Source organism: Phyllostomus hastatus, unplaced genomic scaffold, assembly GCF_019186645.2.
Source record: "Phyllostomus hastatus isolate PE091 unplaced genomic scaffold, TTU_PhHast_1.1 phas_contig_80, whole genome shotgun sequence".
Classification (NCBI taxonomy): Eukaryota; Metazoa; Chordata; class Mammalia; order Chiroptera; family Phyllostomidae; genus Phyllostomus; species Phyllostomus hastatus.
In genome coordinates this window covers 4,862,651-4,884,233 of record NW_025333960.1, presented here as the reverse complement: position 1 = coordinate 4,884,233, position 21,583 = coordinate 4,862,651, and the positions used below count along the sequence as shown (strand labels likewise).

The window sequence follows — 21,583 nt, the reverse complement described above, 5'->3', positions numbered from 1 at the left end:
AGATCCTTCAGGGACAGAAAGTTGGATGGACAGGGACAGGAAGTTGGATGGACAGGGCTGTGTTTGGCTTCTGGTCTCCTCTCCATTAGTGCTCTGCCCACTGTGGGCTCTATGTTGGCATTAGTCATTCAGTAACTTGAGGTCAGATGGATAAAGGAGGATCCATCAGATCTTCATTAATGACATGGTGGCTGATGGGGGCCTTGATTCTTTGTAGTAATGGAAGCTGCTGGACTGAAGAAAAGAGAAAGGACAAGGATTCAGAGCAGAAGGGCAGCAGCCTGGGAAGCAGCCATGAACTAAGACAAGGGACATCATGGTTTTCCAGGGGGACATAATTAGGAAGCTGATGCTGAAGGTAGTGTAAAGTTCAGTTTAATGCTAGAAAGCTCTTTAAAAAATTTTATTTAGTTTCCTCATTTTTCTCAGGTATGAAAATTAAAGCCCAGAGAGTTTAAAGTAACACAACCACCTTTTAGCAGAGCTGATACTAGAAACTGGAGTCCTAACCCCTGGATGTGAGTCTTTGCTGTGTCACACACTGCTATTTTGAACTGTGGCAAATCACCATCCTATACAAAATTTATTTTATATAAAAAGAAAAGCTTTGCTGTATGGTACTGTTGAAAAATATGAACAACACAAGATTTATAATAAAGGGAAAAACAAAATTAATAGGACCAAATGTGCCCATTAATACCTTTTGTAAGTTTGCTGTGAAGCTTAAATAGGATAATGCACATGAAGCCCCTTGCCCAAGTTATGAACATCAATGATTATGATTCCTGTGTTTGCAAGTCAGAATATGCAGCATCCCCTGGCCTCTTCATGTTCTTGCCTTTTCTCAAGTTGTGTGAATGGGATCATCCCAGAGACTGTCACCTTAAGAAATTCTGGTTTCGTTTCCATTTTTTTCCAATAACAAAAGTAACTTTGTCTTTAATGGTTTGTGGCCTAACCTTCACTCATGGGTTCTTTATTTTTTGGATGCCTGAGATCAGCAGGGCTCATTGTTACACTTGCTGTAAAGATAAATAATGAAAACAGACCTCCTCAAAGAACTGCTGTGTTGATTATATAACATCTTAGGAAAGGTCTGTGTTTACTTCAGATATCTGTGTTTCTTGGTATGATGCTGTTGCTTTTAAACATTTGTGCCCATAACTAGTGAAATAGGAATCCATTCATTCACTCATTTATTCAATAAAATTTTATTTTCTATTTGCAAAAAATTATTTTCTATAACAAGGAAAGCTTTGCTGTATGTTACTTTTGAAAAATATGAACAACACAAGATTTATAATAAAAGGAAAAATAAAATTTTTATAATAGAAGGTATCATTAATAATCACAGCACACACTTGCATGCTGCTCTCTATGCCACATACTGTTCTTGATGTTATTTAATTTATGTTATTTAATTTGTTATTTAATGTTACTTATGTTATATAATGTCATTTATGTTATGTAATTCTCATAGCAGCCTTATGAAATAGGTACTATTTTTGTCTCCTTTTTATAGCTAAGAGAACTGAAACACAGAGATGTTAGTGACTTGCCCACAGTTGTACAGCTATTAAATAGAGGCCACACTTTAAATCCAGATGTTCTGGCAGCAGTATTCACTCATAATGACTGTGCTACAGCCTCTGAAATCAATTGCTACATTAGAAAAATGAGGGAAAATAATTCTAATGGGGAATGGCTTGTACCTTGTGATTCCATAGTTCACATCTCACTGTGGCAGGGATAGACCTAGAGAAAAGGGCTATCAGAAAACTAGAAGCATTTTAAGAAATGTATTTACATGAATTGATTGCTCTCTCAAGTCTACCCACCATAGTTCATAAGCTCTGTACAAACATTCAATGTAAAGTAAGGTGCTAAAGAAAACCAAAGAAGTTTTGATCTTTGGTGTAGTTGCCTAAACACATCTCTTTATTTGCAAATAATTTAATGGTTTGATACATTTCAAGCCACACAAATTCACACCCCCATTATAGTGGCCTGGAGATGACAGGATTCCTTTTTGCTCAATTAACTTATTCTAGTTAATTTTTTGTGTTTCTTTTTGTCTACCTTCTTTCTAATATACATTTTACAACATGCCATATCCTGACATTACTGGGCTATAGGTCTGTGCTGGTAGGTAACACCCATCCACTGAGGAAGAGTGGCCCTGAAAATGAAAGGTTATCCCAATTCTGCAGTTCACCTTTTGTTTAAATTGATAGTCCTGGAAGCTTGGCTTTCTGGATGTTCAAGAGTCCTCTTCACACACTAAGCCCTGGAACACCTGCTCATCACTGAGACCCTACAGGCTAGTGCCATTCTCCCTCTACATCTTCTTCCTCAGCTGGCCTCTTTTTCACCTACCAGCTTAGCCTTAACCATGGGGGACACTCCAGGTGCTGTAAGCAGGTTCCTTTGTGCCCTTCATTCTTTGGACACTGGATCCATGTTAGGACTACCACCCCTGTTTGGACCCTAGCCTTTAAAGGCCAGCTTAGTGCCATCTTTAAGGGATCCTCATCTGGTTCCAGTGAATCACAGCCCCTGTTTCCCTATCTGATTCTCCATCTGGGATGTGGAGGTTCATGTTATTGGCCCTGGCCCAAGCCAGGCCTCTTCCAGATCATTCTTTTTGCCTAAGGGGACCTTAAAACTGTATCTTTCATCAATGTCTTAGATTTCTTTTCATGTTTTCTCTGTCCTCAACTTCATTTTTCATGGATCTGAGTCTATTGTTTTATTACAGGTACTTGTCACTATGGACAGACCTCAGGTATAATATGGTCAACTTCTGAATAACCTGTACTTTTGTACATTGCAGGTTAAGACACTCAACCACCTTTGGTGTGCCAAGTTCAAAGTTTTGAATAGCAGCTAATGAACAAACCTTTTGAGCTATGGTCAGTTGGCACTGCCTGCTGGATAACAGTTTGGTTTCAAAAATATTTATTCATGGGCTGGGCATTGGGCCAGAGATAGAGTGCTAACTGGTCACATGTGGCAGCCACCCCTCAGAAGGCTTTCGGCTCAGCCCTGACACCTTTAGACTCTGTATAGTTGGGTTTCAAACAAAAAAAGAAATGTTATATAAATGACAGCAAAGATTATTGAATTTGGTGGTGGCTTTGTTGTATGATGTTAAAAAAAACCTTCTTCATGTACTTTTTTCACCAATAATAAAAACTTGCAGTAAATCCTTCAGTTGGAATGTATTTTATTAGCTGTATAAATTACCTTAGGGCTATATTTATGGAATCATTAAGAGTCTAAAAGGTATCCCTTAAATTTTTCAGCTATACTATGCTGCATTTTATTGGGGGAAATATAATGGTATTTGAGAAGCCACACAAGTTTTGGGACAAGGATCTCTGTATATATAGACAAATATAATACAGCTGTATGTTCTATGATGTTCAACCTTTGTGTCATTTTACAACATATTGTACAACATAAGTGATGGTTAAAGTAGGAAAGCAATTAGTTTGGAAATCATTAAGCCAAAGTTTTGAATCATGGTTTTGACCAAACCATTCAGATCTAATATTATATATCTGAGAGTCTTTGAAGTTCTTTATACCAATTGTAAATTTTATACTTAAAATATCCCCATGAGATAGATACCATTATCTATATTTTACAGCTATTCAAACAGTGACCTAGAGAAGTTAAGCAACTTGTCCAAGATCATACAATGATCACACCATGATTTGAACCCAGGCAGTCTAACTGTAGTCCCAGCATATTGTAGCTCCTTTTATGTCTAAAATGAGTGAATTTGATTATATGATTTCTGGGGTTTCTTCCAGCCCTGGTGGTCTGTGTTATCAGCTGGAAGAAGACTGGAATGAGCTGCTATGCACATATTCACACAAGTCTCATATATGCAAACCTTACTGGGTAGTTGAAAGGCCTGTATAAATTATGCACCTGAGTACAGTGAACAAGGAAAGAATCTCAGTACCATTCCACATGCACCTTCAAGAGGAGAATTAACTGTTTGTCCTTGTCAACTGGCTAACACTTTGTGATTTATAATGGGAAAAGGTTACACCTATAATATTGAGAAGCTCTTTCAAAGAAAGGGGTTCTTGGGACACAGCCTAGAAGAACACAGAATGTCTTTTTGACATCTTAAATTCCTCACAAAAGTACAGTACACAGGCCTTAATTGAAGATAAACTTCATGAAGGCATATTTGAATTCCAATGTTTATTTTGCTAAAGATGTCCAAGTGAAACATTGCTGAGGTTTTGGAGCCCAAGTAGGAAGCCCCTCTGCATGGCTTGAAGAACACAGTAGTCCCTGGTCAGCTTGGACTCATGTTTCCCGAGCTTTGTAGACAATAGTGGCTGGCTAGGAGTACTCACTATAGAATGATCTAAACATCATAGAAAACATTAGTTAATTCACTGGTGCTGGAAGTTACCTCAGTCCTATATATTCCAAGTGTACAAAGGGACATAGTGCAGCCTGGAGGAGACGAATCAGCAGGATGTTCTCATCCACACAACTGGCCAGATTCAGTGATGGGATATGGAAACTTCCCTAAGTAGCCTTCCTTCAGGGCTACTAAGCAAAAATGATCATTGAGTGTTATAAGGGGCAGAGAATATCTTTCTGCATTTAGTACCACAGATTAACTTTTTAATGTCTTTGTAGAGGAGATAGCTGTGTAGGATGGAATATTCAAGTTGTCTTGCCATGGGGGGGAGAGTGTTTGTGAATGTGTGTTCTAGGCCCATGTGTAAAGATACTTTTGTATAACCTGACACTTGTCTCCAGATCATTTGTGTCCTGGGGATAGGCAAGAAAGGTGTGTAGCATTTAAAAGCCCGCCTGGGCTTTGTGTCCCTCTCCTCTGGTCTACAGGTGCTGTAGCTCTGTCACCACTGTTGCCACTGAAGATTCCCCTTCCTGTCCCTCCTGTGGAGCCAAGGGCCCCAGTACCCAGAGTAGGAGAAGATTCCCCTTCCTGTCCCTCCTATGGGGCCAAGGGCCCCAGTGCCCAGAGTAGGGGAAAGCAAGCATACGAAGCATCATTTTGTGGCTGTTCCCCAGGTGACAAACTGCTCATTGAAGCTTTCTGAGCCCCAGTTTCTTCTAAGATAATGCACAAAAAACCCTTAATATAGCACCTGACATGTTATAGTTATTGATCAAATTCTAAATGATTGAATTAGTAAAAATGGGGATAAAGAAAGTAACAGTTAAGGAGGTCTGATGTTTGTTAAGAGTAGGGTTGGAAAGGTGACAATTTTTAAAATTTTTTATTTTTCAGTTATAGTTTACATTCACTATTATTTTATATTAGTATCAGGTGTACAGCATAGTGGTAGACAATCGTACACTTTATAAAGTGTTTTCCCCAGTAATTCTAGTACCAACCTTGTGTGATACACAGTTATTATAATATTATTGACTGTATTACCTGTGTTGTACTTTATATCTCCATGACTACTCTGTAACTACCAATTTGTACTTTTTAATCCCTTTACCTCTTTCACTCAGCTGCCCAAATCCCTTCCCCTCAGTCAACCACCAGTCTGCTCTTTGAATCTATTAGTCTGTTTCTGTTCTGCTTGCTCGTTTATTTGTTTTTTAGATTCCATGTGTAAGTAAAATCATATGGTATTTTTCTTTCTTTGTCTGACTTATTTCACTCAGCATGATTTATTAGTCTGAAGGGGAGGGTCAAAGGATAGGAAGCTGTATGTTGTACAAGACCATGGAGAAACCTGTACAGGCCTTTGTGCCCAGAGGTGAGCACTGCCTGCTTGTGCCCACCCAATCCAAGCCTCCTTCCAACATGGGAGTCTTTAGGGTTCTCTGAGTCTCTCCTAGGCCTCCTGTCACTGAGGATGGAGCTCTTTGCTTTGCAGAAAATGAGGTACCCTGCTGCCAGCTGCTTCTCATCACTGCCTCTGTGTGGTTTTGTAGACTTTCTTTTGATAGGCTGCCTGCCTACATCTGTCCTGGAGTTTTTCTAATGTATAGACTTCCCTGGTTTATATAATTAAAAGATACCTTGTGTACTATAGAGCAAACAGAAATGCAGGTATTAATGCCAGGTGATCAGCTGCAGGCAAAGTACATTCTGCAGAGCACAGTAAAGCAAGCCTGCTGGTGGGCAAGGGCTGGGAACTGAGGTCACAGAGAAGCTCATGCCACGCCTGCAGCCTCAAGTCTCCTCCACATATGCTAATGACTTAAAACATATTTGATGTCGGGTGCAGGCAATAACATAACCAATGAGTTCCAACAGAATGGCCGACCCATGCTTTTGATACTCATTGTAGAATGAATACATTTTAATCTGTTGTGTTTAACATATTCCTCATTCATCTCTAAGTGTTACTGAATTAATAGCAACTTTTGGTCCATGTGTATTTCCTTAATTCAGTCATTATTGCATCATTACTTCATTCATTGAACATTCATTATTATGGAAAGGTACTTCAGCACACTGACCCCAAGAACTGCAGTTAGAAAAACAGCTCCAGCCCTTCAAGTTCCAAGATCTGAAGAAATATTCTGTCTCTCTTGCTCAATAAGTCCTTACTAATTGCTACTTGCAAATAAAGACATTGTATACTGTTGCAAACATGTTTGCTAAAAACAATAAAGAAGACAAACTTAGGCTTCCTGGTTCGTCTCTAGGAACATATCTATTTTTTTCCTCTTCTCCTGTCTCCACAAGCCATACACCAGAAGAGAATGTTGTTAGGTTCAACTGTTTTGATAATGACAGGCTCAGATTTTCCTTTTGCTTAGTTGTGGAAGACTGTGGGCTATAGGTGCTTTCACCTCAGCCTTGGTAACATGATCTCCACTAACCAGAAGTTAAAAAATGACAATGGGAAAGGAGTGTGGCTCCTAAGTTATTAGACACAGCCTGGGGTTTTGCAACCCCCATTGTTGATCCCAGCAGTTTTCACTGTCTGGGCAGAATGTAACCCACTATTGAGGAAGCAATTGCCTGTAATGTCCTTGGTGTCCAGAAGCCTTTATTTTATCTCATTAATTTTGGTATAAGCATAGTGAATCACTATTCATCTAGAACTCTGACAATTTTTTTGTCTTTGGGGAAAAAAGTTTCTTATTTTAAGGAGACTTAGGGAAAACCCCATTTGCTACATTTCCAATGTAGCTATGACTTGGCTGCTTCCAAGAACTGAGAAGGCTAAGTCCATGAGTATTCACATTCACTAACTCTTGTCTGCATTTCTTTTTGCTGACCCACTGTTTTCATTTATCTATAGAAATCCTTGGTGGCTGTTTCCAATGTGTGCACCTGAAGAACTGTAGAAAGTCCTGTTCATGCAGTTCCCTCTCATGTGTCCTTTGTCTCATTGGAAATCTGTGATAGTCAACATTTTATCATTTCTGTGTATAATTTTCTCTCAGTGTGAAAAATATATACATTTAAATTATCTTTTAGTATTTATTGTCTTCTAATTTGGACATGTAGTAGAACTAGTCTGTATGATTTATTCAGCTTTAATAGCTTGAATTAACAAATGGACCCTTCTGGTTCAATATGAAGCATGTCCTGTTCTTTTTACATTTTTCTCTTTAACTTGTATGCCTGTATAGATAGTGTGTGATGAAAGCATAGACTTCATTTGCAAGTGAAAAAAAAACTGAACCCTAAGCTGCACTTACTTCCCTCTTTCCCTCCTCCTAGTGCTTTTGATTTAGTCTCAAAACAGTTATTAATTGCCTACTGTACTACAGTGTCGCCTACTGTGTCTACACTGGGCATACAAAGATGTCATGTGTTCTTAGCTTGAGAGGTCTCACCAGTGGGTGAGACAGACAAATAGATAAATAACGACAGCAATGTGACAAGTGCTGTACTGGAGGAATGCACAGGTCACCATGGAGACATTGAGGCAGCAATATTTAATTGTGGATGGGAATGGAGAGGATGAGGAAGGCTTTACAGACATGGCACTTTTTTTATGCTGAAAGGTCAGTAGGCATTTGTTAGGTAAGGGGGAACAAGTCATTTTAGGCCAGAGAAATAGTGTGCATTAAGACACAATGCTGAGAAGCCATGGTGTGATTGAGAATATCCCTGTGTTTTGGTATATAAGGCTTCCAGGCTGATATATAGAGGAGTTGGGAAGTGAGGTTGGAAAGATGGTCAGCATCACATGAGGAGGAAAGGTATTAATATGCCTACCTAATATGGACTGTATTCTGAAGGTAATGGAGATCTATCGAAGGACTTAAAGTAGAAAAGTGACATGATATTTATGATTTAAAAATAACAATTTACTTGATAGAATAAACTTTTCTTCAGCAAATATTTTTTGAAAACCTATTACATGTCAGATGTCGTTCTAGGCCTCAGAAAAGAAACAATATCATAAAAGTTCCCTACTTTCAGGTAAACTTACAATCTAGTGATAGGAGACAGTAAACAAAACAAAAAAATAATTTTGTGATTTATTAAAAGTTAAGTGCTATAGAAGAAAGAAAACAAGGAATGTAGATAAAGAGTCTTGGACATGGGTGTAAAGAGTTACATTTTAAATAGGGTGCTTTGTTATACTTAAATACAAAGAAAAATTACTTTGTATTTTTTATGAATTTGTTTTAGTTTTAAGACAGATTATATACCACGTCTGTCTCTATGTTAATTATTATTGCTGTTTTACAAATTTGTTTGCAGAAATTATACTGAGAAAACTTCCTCTATTGGCTGTGAAATAGAATTAAAACTCAACTCCATGACCATTTAGTGCATTTAGTCCTCTCAGTGCAGTGAAAAAATATGACAAATTGGAGTATGGAGATGAGAAATTTGGAGATGAGTTTACTTTTAAAAGTAAACTCAAAATCATATTTGAGGGTGTGAGTGGTTATTTAAGTTAGACCAGTTATTTCTATCTCCATTAATGATGGAACACGATAAAATGGAGTTAGCTTCAGCAGGAGCATTAAAGACTGGAATGCAAACATTGGGTTTTGCACAGTGGTCATTTGTCCCTCAGTGACCAATATGCCCATCAGGATGGTGCTGGGTCATCAGGTCACACCACACATGGAGCAAGTGCCAACTCAAGGTGCCTTCTGAGAATTGAGTGGAAAAGGTTAGTTGTTAATCTCAGAAGGTAAGAATTTTATCAACCACTCTTCCATTGAGGAGGATGGGTTTTAAGACCCTGGTCCTATTTATTAATAAAATTGTTTTGAGTAGTCTCAAGTGCACAAGAAATAGTCTCCTTTTTGTTATTAGGGGAGATAGGCAAAGAAATTCAGGAAACTCTTTTTTTTCTTTCAAGATTTTATTAATTTATTTTTAGAAAGAGAGGAAGGGAGGGAGAAAGAGAGGGAGAGAAACGTGTTCAAGAGAAACATTGATCACTTGATCTGTTGCCTCTTGCATGCCCCCAACTGGTGACCTGGCTTGCAGCCCAGGCATGTGCCCTGATCAGGAATTAAACCAGTTACTTTTTGGTTCACAGGGCTGCACTCAATCCACTAAGCCACATCAGCCAGGGCAGAAAATTCTTAGTTAGCCCATGGTACTATAAAGAAACTCTTCATGAAGGCCTGAAATGAGCATGTTTAGGACAGAAAACAGTTTGTCCTTGTGGAACTTGAGATTCTAACCTGGCCTAGGCTGTCAGAAGTATGTCATTTTCTACAAGAAAGCAGTAACCTTGGATGGAAGTGGAGCTCAGAGCTAGAAGGTCCTACATCTTTCCTGTCCAAGGCAGAATTGGTCCTAGATCAGCAGGAGCCTCCTGCTGACAAACAAAAAGGCTCCCCTATATTTCCTCCTTCTAAAGCATGGCATTAGAAGGGACACATGTCAATAGCTTTTCACACATTTTTATCTTTGGCCTTGAATTTGATTAGTTGTGGAAAACAAAGGCCATTATTTTAAGTATCTGAAGCTCTCCCTGTAAGAGATGAAGAGACAGCTGTGTCTACCAACATCTCTGATTGTCTCCAGAGCCATCTATGTTGTGAGGGAGTTTTGAGACTTGTCTGGATATTGCATCATGTTCAAGGGTGTGAGTGATGAGACCATTAGCTTATTCTGGATGTTAATAGGGCTAAATAGGACTTAAAGTGGGGAATTTATTTGAGGGGATGAAGAAGGATTTCTAAAGAACCAATGGGGAAATAAGACCAAAAAAGGTAGCAGTTCTTACTTGTTTGGGGCAAGGAACATTCTATTTGCAGTAGAGCATCCTGATATCCATTTAAAGTATAAAGATACCATCTCAAAATTCCAGTGTGAGTTGGCTAGAGGAGACAGGGAACACAGGAGTTTATGTAGCTAGCTCCTTATGATTCTTAGAAGTTTGATTTTTGTGGAGGTCTCAGAAGGTAGATGTTTTCAAAGAGGGCCATTTCATAAAGGGTGTATGACCATTGCGGGATATCAAGCAGACAGCCATGGTAAGCTAAATGCAAGAAAGTGGGGCAGTTTTTCCCAAAATAGGAAAAAATAACTACCTGTGATCAACTTCAGGACAAGACTGGGTCAGCAATGGCATGAAATGTTAAACACTTGCCTTACTCCCTGGCTCCCAGGCTTGTTTGTAGATATTAAAATATATGACAGGTAGAGAACTCAGTGTACATACCAGTTCTCAGGGTGCTCAAAGAACTAGGAGAGGAAGAGCTTGCTGTTCCCTGAATAAACAGTCCAATGCTTTAGCCAAATAGTGGGGTTTCTCTCCAAAACAGTGGGGACACACTGAAAGAGATCATTATGATTTAGGAATGAGGCCAGATGACTAGGAAGGGACAGGTGGAAAAGTGTAAATATGCATGACACTGAAGACTAGAAAGAGAATGATTTCATATATGAAGACCACAGGTAATTAAAAAAACTATTTTGGCTAATAACTTAAACTAATTCCTAGTTTTAATTATCTTATGTAATTTGCTAGTAATACATTTCAGTTTTTTTCTTTTTTACCTAGTGAGGGTATTTTCTCAGTTAGAGAACATTTTCTTCACTCAAAGGATATCAATAGTTAATTGTGGTTCCTATAAGAATTTCCCAATAAGGTTTTACTTCTGTTCATTGATTTATTTAACAAATATTTAATGAATGTTATATCAAAAGCATTCTAGTATGATGAGGCCTAAGGTGACTACATTGGAATTAACCATATGGGGGTCATTGGTGACACAGACAGGCAGTTTTGGTGTAGTGGTGAGGGCCAAAGCCTGACTAGAATTTGTTTAGGCAAGAATCACAAATCAGAGACATTAAACTGCAGAAACAGAAAAATGGAGAATGGGGCCAAGAGCATTTTTAGTTTAAAAATGGGAAAAGTTGTAGAATGTTTGAAGCTGATTTGAAAGATCTCATAGAGGTGGCATTGATAGTCAATATACATCAAAATGTCCAGAATTCAGACATTTACAGAATCACTTGTCATTTGGATAGTCATTAAAATAATCAAGAGCAGGCAAATTACCGAAGAGCTAAAGTAGGATTTCATTCTTTAAACTTTCTTTTTTTTAAAAAAATTTGATCTTTATCATAGTTTTTCCATTACCATTTAGTCCCCTTAAGCCCTGTGTCTTCCAGCAATCACCACACTGCTGTCCAGGAATTACTCTGTCCTACCCTGTGGTGCTTAAGTCTGACTCCTAATTATAAATTGATTAGATTAATGACTGATCAGTTTAACATCTAAGGTGGAAAATACAAAGAAGCAACCAAAATAGGAAGACAAAGAAACAGACCCAAATGAAAGAACAAGAGATTTTTCCAGAAGGACTAGATGAGATGGAAGTAAGCAGTTTATCAGATAGGGGGTTTAGAGTAATGATTATAAGTATACTCAATAGCATGAAAAAAAAAGACATAGAAACCATAAAAAATGATCAATAAGAATTAAAGAATACAATATCTGAGATAAATGATACACTAGAAGGAATAAGTAGTAGGTTAGTTGAAGCAGGGGATTGAATCAGTGATTTGGAAGACACATTAGAAAAAAAAACACCTAGGCAAAGCAGCAAAAAGAAAAAAGAATTAAAAAAAATCAGGAGAGCTTAAGAAATATCTTAGACAACATGAAGTGTAACAACCCCTGCATCATGGGAATACCAGAAGGAGAAGAGTGAACAAGGAATTGAGAATCTATTTGAAGAAATAATGACCTAAAATGCCCTAATCTGGTGAAGGAAAAAGTTACACAAGTCCAGGAAGCTCAGAGGGTTCCAGACAAGTTGGACCCAGAGAGGCCTACACTGAAACACATCATAATTAAAATGACAAAGCTTAAAGATATTTTTTTTTCTTAAAAGTTTTACAGAATCGTGAATAATGAGAATTGAGAGGACCTATTATATTGTAAGACATTCTGTGACTCTGAAATTTTTTAGCTGGAGGGAGTGTCTTTTACCAATGAAATCTCAGAGAAAAGCCAAACCTGTATGAAAATATTAACAGAACTGTCAGCATTCCTTTACTGACCCCACCCACACAACAATCTCCTACCAACGTTTCTGAAGCCTCATGGGGGACACCTAATATGTTCAGAGGAAAGATTCAAAACTGGTGTAATTCAGGGATCTCACTTATCTGCAAGATATCTAGAGGTTTGAATTCCTGCCTGAGGATAAACACAATATTTAGTTTAAGAGCTGGAAGTGGAACCAGTTTCCTGAGTTTCAGGACAATGGGGTGTCTACTTCTCTCCTTGGCACCTGGGGTTGTGCTCTTTGTCCAGAGAAGTACAGGACTCTTGAATGAATGAATAAATGAATGGTTTAGAGGGAAAGAATACAGAGGCCCAGATGCTGAAATACCTGAGGGAAAATGCTGTCTTTTGAGTTCTTTCTGGAGAAAATGGTAGAATAGGTAAATGCCATGCTTGCCTCCTCCCATTACCACATCACAATTACAACTAAAGTACAGAGCAACCATCATTGAGAATCACTTGAAGACTAGATGAAAAGCATTCCTATATCCAAGGATATGAAGAGGAAGCCATTGTCAAGAATGGTTGAAGGGGTGGAGGCACAGAAGGGGCAAGTCCCACACTCTTAGTGTGGTGGTTAAGAAACAAGAGGGATATCTCAGCTGTTGAGGTAATGACTGAAGAATGAGAGTTTCTCAGTCCCACACCAAGCTCCCCAGCCCATGGCTCCAATGCAGGGAAGAGAAGTCCCCATAATGTCTGGCAGTGAAAACCAGTGGGGATTGTGGCTAAGTGAGACAGAGGGTTTCTGGAGTTCCAGATGTTCCTCCTAAAAGGCTCATGCACACAGTCACTCATTCACAGGATCACTCATTTAGAGCTCTAGTGAAAAAAAAAAGCAGCTTGAAAAGTACAAGGGACATATGGGGAGGAGCTGAATTGAGTAGCTTCAAGGCAAGGGGTGAAGGGGGAAGGGTCAGGGCAGCTCACTCTGGAGATGGAAATGCTAGTAGAAACCATTGTTCCCTTGCTAGGCCCTGCCCCCACCCAGTGACAGGGCAGGCGGGCACCAAATTTGAGCTATTAATGTTCACCCCACCCTGGTGATTCCCTGAGACTCCACCTCACCAAACTTACTTGACTGTCCTGACCCTCTTCCAGTGGCTTTTCCACACCAGTGGCCTTTCTTAACTCATGCCAAAGACTTTTCTAAAATCTTTCAAAGGTTTGCAAACCCCAAACAGGCAGTGACTGGCCTTGGTGTACCTCATGTTTCCTGCCAAGCAGTCCTAAGCCTGGCACTAGTGGCAGGCAACCTCAGTTTGCAACCTAACCTCTCCCAGGTGATTGCAAGCTCAGCACAAGTGGCAACCAATCGCAGATCCTTTGGTAGCTCCTACCACATGGCTCTGGACTGGGCATAGTAAACAACTTACCTCTGCCTCCACTAGAGTCCCTCCCATAAGGCTCCAGAACAAACATACCCAGTGGCCAGTTTCAGACCATAGTCAGCAACACCCAACAGCCTCATAAATGACAGACACGAAAAGAAGAATCAACAGGCACTCAAGCCTCACTAAAGCAAATACCACTCAGTGGAGTCAGCTGCCACACAACCCTTCCACTGCTGTAGTCACAGCCAGTCAGCCTGAGGGTTAGTCCCATCCACTAATGTGCCAATAGCAATCAAGGCTCAACTACAACAGAAGTGCACAGAAAACACACACCAGGGACACCCGTGGAGCACCCCACTGAGGTGACCAAAGAGATCGCACTACTGGACCCCACATGACTCCTATAACATAAGGCTGTTCTGCCAAGACTGAGAGATATAGCAGATCTACCTAATACACAAAAACAAATACAGGAAGTTATCTAAAAATAGGAGACGAAGAAGCATGTCCCAAATGAAAGAACAGGACAAAACTCCAGAAGAAGAACTACATGAGATGGAGACAAGCAATCTACCAGATTCAGAGCTCAAAACACTGAATATAAGGATTCTCAGTAAACATAGGGGATAGATGAACTTAGTGAGAACATCAAAAAAAGATAGGAAACATAAAATGGGAGATAGAAAACAAAAACAACCAGTTGGAAATGAAGAATAAAATAACTAATAAAAAATACATTAGAGAAAATCAATAGTAGATTATTTGATGAAGCAGCAGATTGAATTAGTAATCTGGAAGACAAAGTAGAGGAAAATACCTAATTGGAACAGCAACAAGAAAAAATAATTTAAAAAATAAGAATGGTTTAAGGGACTTGTGGGATAACATCAAACCTAACAACATTCACATTATAGGGGACCCAGAAGAAGGAGAGAGTGAGCAAGGGATGGAACACCTGTTTTAAGAAATAATGACTGAAAAATCCCCCCCCCCCCCCGGTAAAGAAAATAGACTTACAAGTCCAGGAAGCACAGAAAGTCCCAAACAAAATGAACCCTAAAAGACCCATACCATGACACATCATAATTAAAATGCCAAATGTTAAATACAGAGAGAATTTTAAAAGTGTCCAGAAAAAAGCAAGTAGTTGCATACAAGGGAGTTCCCATAAGACTGTTAGCTGATTTTTCAACAGAAATTTTTCAGTCAAGATGGGATTAGCATGAAATATTTAAAGTTTGAAAAGCAAAGGCCTACAATCAAGACTGCAGTAACCAGCAAGCTTATCATTTATATAAAGACTTTTCTAGATAAGAAAAAATTAAAGGAGTATGTTGCCACTGAACCAGTATTACAAGAAAGGTTATAGAAACTTCTTTAAAAGAATAAAAAATATGAATAAGAAAATATAGGAAAGAAAAATTCTCACTGACAAAGGCAAACAAATAACAAAAGCAGTGGATCAACTAACTATAAAGCTAATATTAAAGGTTAAGAGGCAAAAAGAGGGAGAACATGTAATTACAAGAAATTAAGAAATACACACACAAAAGGAATATAAAATAATGACAAAAACATTAATGTGGATGGGTGGTGTATAAAAATTATAGTGATACTAGAATATGTTTGAACTTGAGCAACCATTGATTTAAAATAGACTTCTATAAACATAGATTAGTATGCAGGAAGTACATGGTGACCATAAACTAAATCCTACAAGGAATTAAAAGAAAGGAATCCTAAAGCAACAGTATAGGAAGACATTAACATACAAGAGAAGAGAGCAAAACAGTAAGAAAAGAATGGAGGAGAAATAAAAAAAATTAGAAGACATTTAATAAAATGTCAATCAATTACATGCATATCAATAATTAGTTTAAATGTAAATGGACTAAATGCTCCATTCAAAAGGCATAGGGTGGCTGAAAGGGTAAACAACAAGACCCATACATATGCTGTCTACAAGAGACCTACTTCAGATCAAAAGACACATATAGACTGAATATAAAGGGATTGCCCCTCATTACCTGTTTTTTTTCACTTAGTGTAATGCTCTCCAGTTCCATGCATGCTGTCACAAAGGGTATGAGCTCCAGAAATTAAGAACAATCTGACAGTAACCATAGGGGAGGTGGGGGGGATAATGGGGATAAAAGGGGGAAGGGTTTTCAGGAACAACTATAAAGGACACATAGACAAAACTGAGGTGGGGATGGTTGGGGTGGGGAGGGGTAAATGCAGACAACTGTACTTGAATAACAATAAAATAATACGAAATAATAGTAATTAACATTAATGAACTACAATTTAGTCTCTAGATTTGCAATTGCTTTTGCAAAACAACAATAGAAACAACAATAATAATCTTACAAATGCTAAAAATGATTGAAAAGTTATTTTCATGCAAATGGAAATGAAAAAAAAGGCTGTGGTAGCAATACTTATGTCAGTCAAAATATTTTTTAAAACAAGGGCTGTAGCAAGAGACAAAGGAGGGCATTTCATAATAATAAAGGAATTAACAAGGACATAAATCTCATAAACATCTATGTACCTAACATAACAGCCCCTAAATATATAAAGAAATGTTGACATCTGTAAAGGAAGAGCTCAACAGTAATACAGTCATAGTAGAGGATATTAATACTCCAGCAATTAATGTATCACCAAGACATAAAATCAACTAGGAAAACAGTGGCTTTACATGACACATTAGAGCATATATACTTGAGTGACATTTTTAGTACATCTCACCCCAAAGCAACAGACTGTACATTTTCTCAAGTACACAAGGAATATTTTCCAGGATAGGCCCATGTTTGGCCACAAAACAAGTGCTAGTAAATTCAACAATATTGAAACCATATTATGCATCTTCTTTACTCACAATGGTATGAAATAGTCAAATACAAAAAAAAAAGTTGAAAAGCAAATAAACGTATGGAGGCCAAATAACAAGGCTACTAAATAAGGCATTGGTTAACAATGAGATCAAGGAAGGAATCAAGTTATCTGGGACAAATGAAAATGAAAATACAATGACCCAAAAATTTAATGGACAGAGCCAGAGTAGTCCTATTAAGGAATTGATAGCAATACAGGCCTATCTCAAACAAACAATTTAATCTTATACCTAAAAGAACTAGAAAAACAGCAAGCCCAAAGTGAGTAGAAGGACAGAAATAATGAAGATCAGAATGGAAATAAACATAATAGAGCCTGAAAAACCAATAGAAATGATCAGTGTAACCAAGAGTTGGTTCTTTGAAAAGATAACATAAAATTGATAAACCTTTAGTCAGGCTAATCAATATAAAAGAGAGCACTCAAGTACATTAAATCAGAAATGGAAGGAGAACTGACAGCACAGAAATACAAAGAAATATAAGGAAATACTATGAACAACTCTATGCCAAAAATTGGACAGTGTGAAAGAAATGAATAAATTCCTAGAATCATACAATCCTCAGAGGCAGAGTCAGGAAGAAATGGAAAATATGAACAGAGTGTTAAGTGCTAAGAAAATCAAATCAGTTTTCAAAAAATTCCCAAGTTAATGCATTAGATTGTATGGCTACATAGGTGAATTTTACCAAATACTCAAAGAAATTAATACCTATACTTCTCAAACAAGCTCCAAAAACTGAAGAGGGGGAAAGGCTCCCAAATTCATTTTATGAGGACAGTAGAAGCATTACTCTGATACCAAAACCAGACAGAGATGCTACAAAAAGATGTGTGTGTGTGTGTGTGTGTGTGTGTGTGTGTGTGTGTGTGTTTTCTTGATGAATGTAGATGCAAAAATTCTCAAAAAAAATCTTGGTATACCAAATTGATCAATACATGAAATACATGAAAATTCAACAAGACATGAAAAGATAATATACAACAATTCATTTATTATTGCAAAGCTGGTTCATTATCTGCATATCAATTAACATAATGTACCACATAAATAAAAGGAAGGATAAAAATCATGTGATCGTATCAATAGATGTAGGAAAAACATTTGACAAAATCCATTATCCATTTATGAAAAAACTGTCAACAAAGTGGGGATAAGAATGTATGTCAACATAATAATGGCCATATATGACGAACTCACAGCTGGCACCATACTAAATGGGGAAAAGCTAATAGTGTTTTTTTTGAAAGATCAAGAATGGGATAGTTTCACCATTCCTGTTCAACATAGTATTGAGCTTTTACACAGCAAAATAATCCATCAACAAAATGAAAAGGGAACCTACCGAATGGGAGAACGTAAGTGCCAACAATACATCTAACAAGGGGTTATTTTCCAAAATATTAAAAGAACTTACACAACCCAATACCAGAAAGACAGATGATCCAATTATAAAATGGGCAAAGGATCAAAATAGACACTTCTTTAAAGAGGACATACAGATAGTCAACAGACATATGACAAATGCTCATTGTTACTAATCATCAGAGAGACGCAAATTAAAATCACAATGAGATATCACCTCATACCTGTCTCTATATCTTCGCCAACAACGTGTTGGCGGTGTAGAGAAAAGGGAATCCTTGTGCACTATTGGTGGTAATGCAGATTGTGGAAAACAGTATAGCATTTTCTCAAAAAACTAAAAATGGAACTGCTTTATGACTCAGTGATCCCAATTCTGGGAATATATCCTAAGAAACCTGAAACACCAATTTGAAAAAATATATGCACCTCTATGTTCATTGCAGCATAACTTATAATAGCCAATATCTGGAAACAACCCAAGTGCCCATCAGTAGATGAGTGGATTAAAAAGCTGTGTTACATTTACACAATGAAATACTACTTGGTCATAAAAATGGATATCTTACCTTTTGGACAGCAGGGGATGCCCAAGAGATTATTATGCTAAGTGAAATAAGCCAGTCAGAGAAAGTCAAATACCATAAAATCTCACATATATGTGGAATAAAATGAACAAAATGAACCAATGAACAAAATAGAAGCAGAGGCATGGATACATGGAAGACTGACAGCTGTCAGATTGAGGGAGTTTGGGGGCTGGATGAAAAGTGAAGGGATTAAGCAAATATATATATCTAATATATATCTAATAGATATTGATATATATTGCTTACATATATCTAATATGTAAGGAAATATATGTATCTAATAGATATTAATATACACAGACAGCAGTCTGGTGGTAGCTAGAGGGAAAGGGGATGGGGATAGGTGGAGATGGGCAAAGGTGGGGGAAACAGGCTTTAAGTGATGGATGCACAATGCAGTGTGCAGATTATTTATTTAGTTGTACCCTTGAAACTTGTATGGTTTTGCAAACCAATGTCACCCCAATAAATTCAATAAAAAACATGGCATTGGAAGTCCTAGCCACAATAATCAACAAGAAGAAATAAAAGGCATCTATTGATAAAATGGAAAGGAAGAAGTAAAACTGACATGGGACTATATATTGAGAACCCAAAAGATTCTACCAAAAAATTACTAGAATTGATAAATTAACTTAGTAAAGTAGCAGGATACAAAGTAAACATTCAAAATTCAGTTGGACTTTTATACAATAGTAATGAACTATCAGAAAGAGAAATGTAAAAACATTGTATTTTCATGGAAAACAAGAAGATACCTAGGAATAAATGTAACCAAGGAGGTTAAAGACCTATACTCAGAAAACTATAATACATTGAAGACACACAAATAAATGGAAGGATATACCATGCTCAAGGATAAGCATAATTAATATAGTTAAAATTTCATATTACCCAAAGCAATCTATAGATTCAATGCACTTTCTATCAAAATACCAATGACATTTTTCACAGAGTTAGAACAATTAATACAAAAATTTATATGGAACCACAAAAGACCCTGAATAGCCACAGCAATCTTGAGAAAGGGCAAAGTTGGAGGTATCATACAACCTGATATTAAATTGTACAAAGCTACAGTAATCAAAACAGCATTGTATTGCCATAAAAAGAGACACATTGATCAATGGAACAGAATAGAAAGCCCAGAAATAATTCCATGCCTACATGGTATTAATCTTTGACTTAGAGGTAAGAATATTCAATGGGGTAAAAACATTCTCTGCAGTAAATGTTGGTAAAATTGGACAGACACATGCAAAAGTGTAAAACTGGATCACTTTCTTACACTATATACAAGAATAAATTAAAAAATGGATTGAAGGCATAAATTGAAGACCCAAAACCATAAAACTCCTAGAAGAAAACATGGACAGTGATCTAACATTGCTCTTAGTAATACTTTTTTCTGACATCCTTAGTCAAGGGAAACAAAAGAAAAAATAAATAAATGGGACTATACTAAAAAGTTTTTGCATAGCAAAGATAACCATCAAGAAAAACAAAAAGTCTATTGAGTGGGAAAATATATTTGCTAATTATACACCAGATAAGGGTTTAATATTCAAAATATATAGCAAACTCATACATCTTAATATCAAAAAATATTTTGATATTAAGGGCCTGAATAGACATATCTCCAAAGAAGACATACATATGGCCAATACATGTATGATAACTTGTTAAACATCACTAATCATCAGGAAAATGCAAATTTAAACCACGAAGAGATATCAGCTCACATTTGTCAGAATGGCTATCATCAATAAATCAATGAAAAACAATTGTTGTCAAGAACATGGAAAAAAGGGAACCTCATGTACTGTTGGTGGGACTGTATGTTGGTAAAGCCAATATGGAAAACAGAATGGAGGTTCCTCAACAACAACAAAAAAAAATTAAGAAGGGGCTACCATATGACCCAGCAATTCTACTTCTGAGTATTTATCCGAAGAAATCCCAAACACCAATTCAAATAGATATACACACCTTATTTTCCTTGTAACATTATTTACTTACATAACCAAGATGTGGAAACAACCTAAGTGTCCACAATTGACAAATGGATAAAAAGATGTCATACATATATACAGTGGAATATGAATATGACTCAGCCATATAAAAGAATGAAATCTTGCCATCTGCCAACATGAATGGACCTAGAGGGTATTATGCTAAGTGAAAAAGCCAAACATAGAAAGAAAGATACTATATATTTTTTACTTATACGTGGAATCTAAAAAAATAAATGAACAAAAGACAATCACATAGGTACAGAAAACAAATTGATGGTTGTCAGGTGGGTGGGAGAATTGTGAAGATGGCTGAAAAAAGGGAAGTGATTAAGATGTACAAATTGCAAGATACAAAAACAGTTACATGGATGCAAATTACAGCCTAGGGAATATAGTCTATAATATTGGAATATCTTTGTATGGTTTCATATAAGTACTAGACTTATTGAGGTGTTCATTTTGGAAGTTATATATGAGGGTCATACCAAAAATGGAATTTATTTACAAAAATTGTGTATTTATTCTTACCTATTTAAACTTCAGTCACCTTCAGAATACTCCCCATTTGATGCAATACGCCTGTGGAGATATTTTTTCTACTGCTCAGAACCGATTTTGAACTCATCAGTTTTGATGCATTTTAGTGCTTCTACCGTTTTTTGTTTCACCTCTTCCACATTGGCATAACATTTCCCTTTGAGGACATTTTTCATCTGGGGAAACAGAAATGTCACTCAAGGTGAGTTTGGGTGAACAAGGAGGGTGGGGCTCAGGGGTCATGCTGTTTTTGGTCAAAAACTGATGAACGCTTAATGCGGTGTTGGCAGGTGCACTCATAAACCACCCATCGTGAAATGGGCAAACTTGTTGAGAGAATCTTAAAAAAAATTCACTG

The 21,583-nt window shown here is 37.2% G+C and overlaps 1 protein-coding gene across 3 annotated transcripts in view; it reads left to right on the top strand.

Annotated features, from left to right (window-relative positions):
• Window positions 1-21,583, top strand: part of LDLRAD4 (low density lipoprotein receptor class A domain containing 4) — a 597,995-nt gene that overhangs the window by 249,747 nt on the left and 326,665 nt on the right. The window lies entirely within an intron of this gene.